The following is a 7,687-nucleotide window of genomic DNA, read 5'->3' as shown; positions in this document are numbered from 1 at the left end:
CCCAAGAGTCCATAGTATTCGGAGTTCTCGCGTGGCCTCCCATTGATTCAAACAACCCAAAAGTCCATCTTCTTCGCAGTTCAACATCGCCTCCCTGGTTTCCAACAGGCCCAAAGGTCGTCTTCTTCGCAGATCCACGAAGAGCTCGTCACGATTTGCCACATTCCATTTCCCACGGGTTGTCAACAACACTTTCTCACACTTCCCGCAATCGAGTACGTGCATGACATGCCAAAGCACATCTTATTTGCCTTCCATCGCACTCAAGACGACGGGTTGTGGAAGAACGATATTGTTCACAACAAGTTCAAGGACAACGTCTCAATCAAGGGACACAACCGAATTATGTTGACTGGGTCGCTAAAGTAAACTCGAGTTCATATAATGCACCGCATCCAAAAGAACTAGCCACAACACGTGCATCACTGAGATGTTTCACTAGATGGAACACGTGCGTGACATTAGGATCCTCCAACACCTCTTCGTGATGGAAAGATAGAATTCGAAGCAACCACAGAAGTACCGTCTAGTGGGTAGGCAACACAGGGACTGATCAACCAATATCACCCAAGGCAAGGGGTGAAAATGGAAGAGATGCATGCTTGACCGTTCGATACGCAAGGCATGGAGCCAGCCAGCAAGTGCATCTCGATTACAACTCACACACCCTCACGTTCGCAAGACACCACACCACAAGACGGTCCACCCCCCACCTACCATGGGTAAGGAAGCAAATGGAAACATCAAGTGACGCAGGGTCAAGCATCGCTAGGCATGAAAATAATTTTCCACAATATCCGAGGGACTAGCTGCCGAGCTAACCAACGATCAGTGACGACCGTGTGTTGATATTAATAAAGCTCAACAACTATGAAGAGGCTAGTTGTGCCATGATAAACATGCTAACACACGCACCACGTGAGGGGGGAGGCCTCATCAAGCTCCCTTTAAAACCTGCCAGTGTGGAGCTGGCCGGCTCAAGGAGCACTCCCCCCCCTATAAGAGGTTAATATGCAAAAGGCAAAATTGTACAAGTAGATACACTTTTTTTGAGCAGACATAAGTCCATATCTCGGGCTACACTTCGAATTTTGATGCGACTTTTTGCAGTAATTCGTAGAATAATGGTATCTCCTTGCTCACCCAATTTCATAATTTTTCTCGAAGGGGAACTATTTTTTTTATTTTTTTTACTTACTGGGTATGTGTAAAATCGGGAAAAATAGAAAAGCACATGTAGACTTCCAATTTCGACCTCATTTTTTCCAGTCCACCACTAAACAATATCAGGAACCTCCCCACAAAATTTCATTCAGTTTGGCCAAGGTCTTAAATTTGACAAATTTTGGCACCAAGCTATCTAGTCGCGGTGCACCGACCAACTTGGCCAAGTGCAAAATGCATCCAATTCAAAACTTTTGGGCACCAACACTTTTACAGTACTCATTTGGGGACATTTGGAGGCCTTTCCAACCCTCACATCTCAAAAACCACGAATTTCATTTTTTCACAAAACTCCCCACCAAGCCTCCTAGCTATGCCGCGGTGCACCGCCAACATTGGCCATGTGCAAAACCCTCCGAACTCAAAACTTTCGTGCACCAAGAATTTCATGGTATTCATTTGGGGACATTTGGAGGCCTTTCCAACCCTCACATCTCAAAAACCACGAATTTCATTTTTTCACAAAAATCCCGACCAAGCCTTCTAGCTATGCCGCGGTGCACCGCCAACATTGGCCATGTGCAAAACCCTCCGAAATAAAAACTTTCGTGCACCAAGAATTTCATGGTATTCATTTGGGGACATTTGGAGGCCTTTCCAACCCTCACATCTCAAAAACCACGAATTTCATTTTTTCACAAAACTCCCCACCAAGCCTTCTAGCTTTGCCACGGTGCACCGCCAACCTTGGCCATGTGCAAAACCCTGCGAACTAAAAACTTTCGCGCACCAAGACTTTTATGGTATTCATTTGGGGACATTTGGAGGCCATTCCAACCCTCACATCTCAAAAACCACGAATTTCATTTTTTCACAAAACTCCCCACCAAGCCATTTAGCTATGCCGTGGTGCACCGCCAACCTTGGCCATGTGCAAAACCCAACCAACTCAAAACTTTTGTGCACCAAGACTTTTATGGTATTCATTTGGGGGCATTTGGAGGCCAATCCAACCCTCACATCTCAAAAACCACGAATTTCATTTTTTCACAAAACTCCCCACCAAGCCATCTACCTATGTCGTGGGGCACCGACAACCTTGGCCATGTGCAAAACTCTCCGAACTCAAAACTTTCGTGCACCAAGACTTTCATGGTATTCATTTGGGGACATTTATAGGCCAATCCAACCCTCACATCTCAAAAACCACGAATTTCATTTTTTCACAAAACTCCCCACCAAGCCTTCTAGCTATGCCGTGGTGCACCGCCAACCTTGGCCATGTGCAAAACCCTTCGAACTCAAAACTTTCGTGCACCAAGAATTTCATGGTATTCATTTGGGGACATTTGGGGGCCTTTCCAACCCTCACATCTCAAAAACCACGAATTTCATTTTTTCACAAAACTCCCCACCAAGCCTTCTAGCTATGCCGTGGTGCATCGCCAACCTTGGCCATGTGCAAAACCCTCCGAACTCAAAACTTTCGTGCACCAATAATTTCATGGTATTCATTTGGGGACATTTGGAGGCCTTTCCAACCCTCACATCTCAAAAACCACGAATTTCATTTTTTCACAAAACGCCCTACCAAGCCTTCTAGCTATGCCGTGGTGCACCGCCAACCTTGGCCATGTGCAAAACCCTCTGAACTCAAAACTTTCGTGCACCAAGAATTTCATGGTATTCATTTGGGGACATTTGGAGGCCTTTCCAACCCTCATATCTCAAAAACCACGAATTTCATTTTTTCTCAAAACGCCCCACCAAGCCATCTACCTATGCCGTGGTGCTCCGACAACCTTGGCCATGTGCAAAACCCTCCGAACTCAAAACTTTCGTGCACCAAGACTTTCATGGTATTCATTTGGGGACATTTATAGGCCTTTCCAACCCTCACATCTCAAAAACCACGAATTTCATTTTTTCACAAAACTCCCCACCAAGCCTTCTAGCTATGCCGTGGTGCACCGCCAACCTTGGCCATGTGCAAAACCCTCCGAACTCAAAACTTTCGTGCACCAAGAATTTCATGGTATTCATTTGGGGACATTTGGAGGCCTTTCCAACCCTCATATCTCAAAAACCACGAATTTCATTTTTTCTCAAAACTCCCCACCAAGCCATCTACCTATGCCGTGGTGCACCGACAACCTTGGCCATGTGCAAAACCCTCCGAACTCAAAACTTTCGTGCACCAAGACTTTCATGGTATTCATTTGGGGACATTTATAGGCCTTTCCAACCCTCACATCTCAAAAACCACGAATTTCATTTTTTCACAAAACTCCCCACCACGCCATCTACCTATGCCGTGGTGCACCGACAACCTTGGCCATGTGCAAAACCCTCCGAACTCAAAACTTTCGTGCACCAAGACTTTCATGGTATTCATTTGGGGACATTTATAGGCCTTTCCAACCCTCACATCTCAAAAACCACGAATTTCATTTTTTCACAAAACTCCCCACCAAGCCTTCTAGCTATGCCGTGGTGCACCGCCAACCTTGGCCATGTGCAAAACCCTCCGAACTCAAAACTTTCGTGCACCAAGACTTTCATGGTATTCATTTGGGGACATTTCTAGGCCTTTCCAACCCTCACATCTCAAAAACCACGAATTTCATTTTTTCACAAAACTCCCCACCAAGCCTTCTAGCTATCTCGTGGTGCACCGCCAACCTTGGCCATGTGCAAAACCCTCCGAACTCAAAACTTTCGTGCACCAAGACTTTCATGGTATTCATTTGGGGACATTTCTAGGCCTTTCCAACCCTCACATCTAAAAAACCACGAAATTCATTTTTTCACAAAACTCCCCACCAAGCCTTCTAGCAATGCCGTGGTGCACCGCCCACCTTGGCCATGTGCAAAACCCTCTGAAATCAAAACTTTCGTGCACCAAGACTTTCATGGTATTCATTTGGGGACATTTCTCGGCCTTTCCAACCCTCACATTTCAAAAACCACGAATTTCATTTTTTCACAAAACTCCCCACAAGCCATCAAGCTATGCCGTGGTGCACCGACAAGCTTGGCCATGTGCAAAACCCAACCAACTCAAAACTTTTATGCACCAAGACTTTCATGGTATTCATTTGGGGGCATTTGGAGGCCAATCCAACCTTCACATCTCAAAAACCACGAATTTCATTTTTTCACAAAACTCCCCACCAAGCCATCTAGCTATGTCGTGGTGCACCCACAACCTTGGCCATGTGCAAAACCCAACAAACTCAAAACTTTTGTGCACGAAGACTTTCATGGTATTAATTTGGGGGCATTTGTAGGCCAATCCAACCCTCATATCTCAAAAACCACGAATTTCATTTTTTCACAAAACTCCCCACCAAGCCTTCTAGCTATGCCGTGGTGCATCGCCAACCTTGGCCGTGTGCAAAACCATCCGAACTCAAAACTTTCGTGCACCAAGAATTTCATGGTATTCATTTGGGGACATTTGGAGGCCTTTCCAACCCTCACATCTCAAAAACCACGAATTTCATTTTTTCACAAAACTCCCCACCAAGCCTTCTAGCTATGCCGTGGTGCACCGCCAACCTTGGCCATGTGCAAAACCCTCCGAACTCAAAACTTTCGTGCACCAATAATTTCATGGTATTCATTTGGGGACATTTGGAGGCCTTTCCAACCCTCACATCTCAAAAACCACGAATTTCATTTTTTCACAAAACTCCCTACCAAGCCTTCTAGCTATGCCGTGGTGCACCGCCAACCTTGGCCATGTGCAAAACCCTCTGAACTCAAAACTTTCGTGCACCAAGAATTTCATGGTATTCATTTGGGGACATTTGGAGGCCTTTCCAACCCTCATATCTCAAAAACCACGAATTTCATTTTTTCTCAAAACTCCCCACCAAGCCATCTACCTATGCCGTGGTGCACCGACAACCTTGGCCATGTGCAAAACCCTCCGAACTCAAAACTTTCGTGCACCAAGACTTTCATGGTATTCATTTGGGGAAATTTCTAGGCCTTTCCCACCCTCACATCTCAAAAACCACGAATTTCATTTTTTCACAAAACTCCCCCCACCAAGCCTTCTAGCCATGCCGTGGTGCACCGCAAACCTTTGCCATGTGCAAAACCCTCCGAACTCAAAACTTTCGTGCACAAAGACTTTCATGGTATTCATTTGGAGACATTTCTAGGCCTTTCCAACCCTCACATCTCAAAAACAACGAAATTCATTTTTTCACAAAACTCCCCACCAAGCCTTCCAGCTATGCCGTGGTGCACCGCCAACCTTGGCCATGTGCAAAACCCTCCGAACTCAAAACTTTCGTGCACCAAGACTTTCATGGTATTCATTTGGGGACATTTGGAGGCCTTTGCAACCCTCACATCTAAAAAACCACGAAATTCATTTTTTCACAAAACTCCCCACCAAGCCTTCTAGCTATGCCGTGGTGCACCGCCAACCTTGGCCATGTGCAAAACCCTCCGAACTCAAAACTTTCGTGCACCAATAATTTCATGGTATTCATTTGGGGACATTTGGAGGCCTTTCCAACCCTCACATCTCAAAAACCACGAATTTCATTTTTTCACAAAACGCCCTACCAAGCCTTCTAGCTATGCCGTGGTGCACCGCCAACCTTGGCCATGTGCAAAACCCTCTGAACTCAAAACTTTCGTGCACCAAGAATTTCATGGTATTCATTTGGGGACATTTGGAGGCCTTTCCAACCCGCATATCTCAAAAACCACGAATTTCATTTTTTCTCAAAACTCCCCACCAAGCCATCTACTTATGCCGTGGTGCTCCGACAACCTTGGCCATGTGCAAAACCCTCCGAACTCAAAACTTTCGTGCACCAAGACTTTCATGGTATTCATTTGGGGACATTTATAGGCCTTTCCAACCCTCACATCTCAAAAACCACGAATTTCATTTTTTCACAAAACTCCCCACCAAGCCTTCTAGCTATGCCGTGGTGCACCGCCAACCTTGGCCATGTGCAAAACCCTCCGAACTCAAAACTTTCGTGCACCAAGACTTTCCTGGTATTCATTTGGGGACATTTCTAGGCCTTTCCAACCCTCACATCTCAAAAACCACGAATTTCATTTTTTCACAAAACTCCCCACCAAGCCTTCTAGCTATGCCGTGGTGCACCGCCAACCTTGGCCATGTGCAAAACCCTCCGAACTCAAAACTTTCGTGCACCAAGACTTTCATGGTATTCATTTGGGGACATTTCTAGGCCTTTGCAACCCTCACATCTAAAAAACCACGAAATTCATTTTTTCACAAAACTCCCCACCAAGCCTTCTAGCTATGCCGTGGTGCACCGCCAACCTTGGCCATGTTCAAAACCCTCTGAACTCAAAACTTTCGTGCACCAAGACTTTCATGGTATTCATTTGGGGACATTTCTAGGCCTTTCCAACCCTCACATTTCAAAAACCACGAATTTCATTTTTTCACAAAACTCCCCACAAGCCATCAAGTTATGCCGTGGTGCACCGACAACCTTGGCCATGTGCAAAACCCAACCAACTCAAAACTTTTGTGCACCAAGACTTTCATGGTATTCATTTGGGGGCATTTGGAGGCCAATCCAACCTTCACATCTCAAAAACCACGAATTTCATTTTTTCACAAAACTCCCCACCAAGCCATCTAGCTATGTCGTGGTGCACCCACAACCTTGGCCATGTGCAAAACCCAACAAACTCAAAACTTTTGTGCACGAAGACTTTCATGGTATTAATTTGGGGGCATTTGTAGGCCAATCCAACCCTCACATCTCAAAAACCACGAATTTCATTTTTTCACAAAACTCCCCACCAAGCCTTCTAGCTATGCCGTGGTGCACCGCCAACCTTGGCCATGTGCAAAACCCTTCGAACTCAAAACTTTCGTGCACCAAGAATTTCATGGTATTCATTTGGGGACATTTGGGGGCCTTTCCAACCCTCACATCTCAAAAACCACGAATTTCATTTTTTCACAAAACTCCCCACCAAGCCTTCTAGCTATGCCGTGGTGCACCGCCAACCTTGGCCATGTGCAAAACCCTTCGAACTCAAAACTTTCGTGCACCAAGAATTTCATGGTATTCATTTGGGGACATTTGGGGGCCTTTCCAACCCTCACATCTCAAAAACCACGAATTTCATTTTTTCACAAAACTCCCCACCAAGCCTTCTAGCTATGCCGTGGTGCACCGCCAACCTTGGCCATGTGCAAAACCCTCCGAACTCAAAACTTTCGTGCACCAATAATTTCATGGTATTCATTTGGGGACATTTGGAGGCCTTTCCAACCCTCACATCTCAAAAAACCACGAATTTCATTTTTTCACAAAACTCCCTACCAAGCCTTCTAGCTATGCCGTGGTGCACCGCCAACCTTGGCCATGTGCAAAACCCTCTGAACTCAAAACTTTCGTGCACCAAGAATTTCATGGTATTCATTTGGGGACATTTGGAGGCCTTTCCAACCCTCATATCTCAAAAACCACGAATTTCATTTTTTCCCAAAACTCCCCACCAA

The sequence above is a fragment of the Vigna unguiculata genome, chromosome 2 (genome assembly GCF_037176805.1).
Source record: "Vigna unguiculata cultivar grain cowpea cultivar isolate G323 ecotype 2 chromosome 2, ASM3717680v1, whole genome shotgun sequence".
In the NCBI taxonomy this organism is placed as follows: domain Eukaryota; kingdom Viridiplantae; phylum Streptophyta; class Magnoliopsida; order Fabales; family Fabaceae; genus Vigna; species Vigna unguiculata.
The sequence above is the reverse complement of the archived record's forward strand: the minus strand, read 5'-3'. Positions refer to the sequence as shown.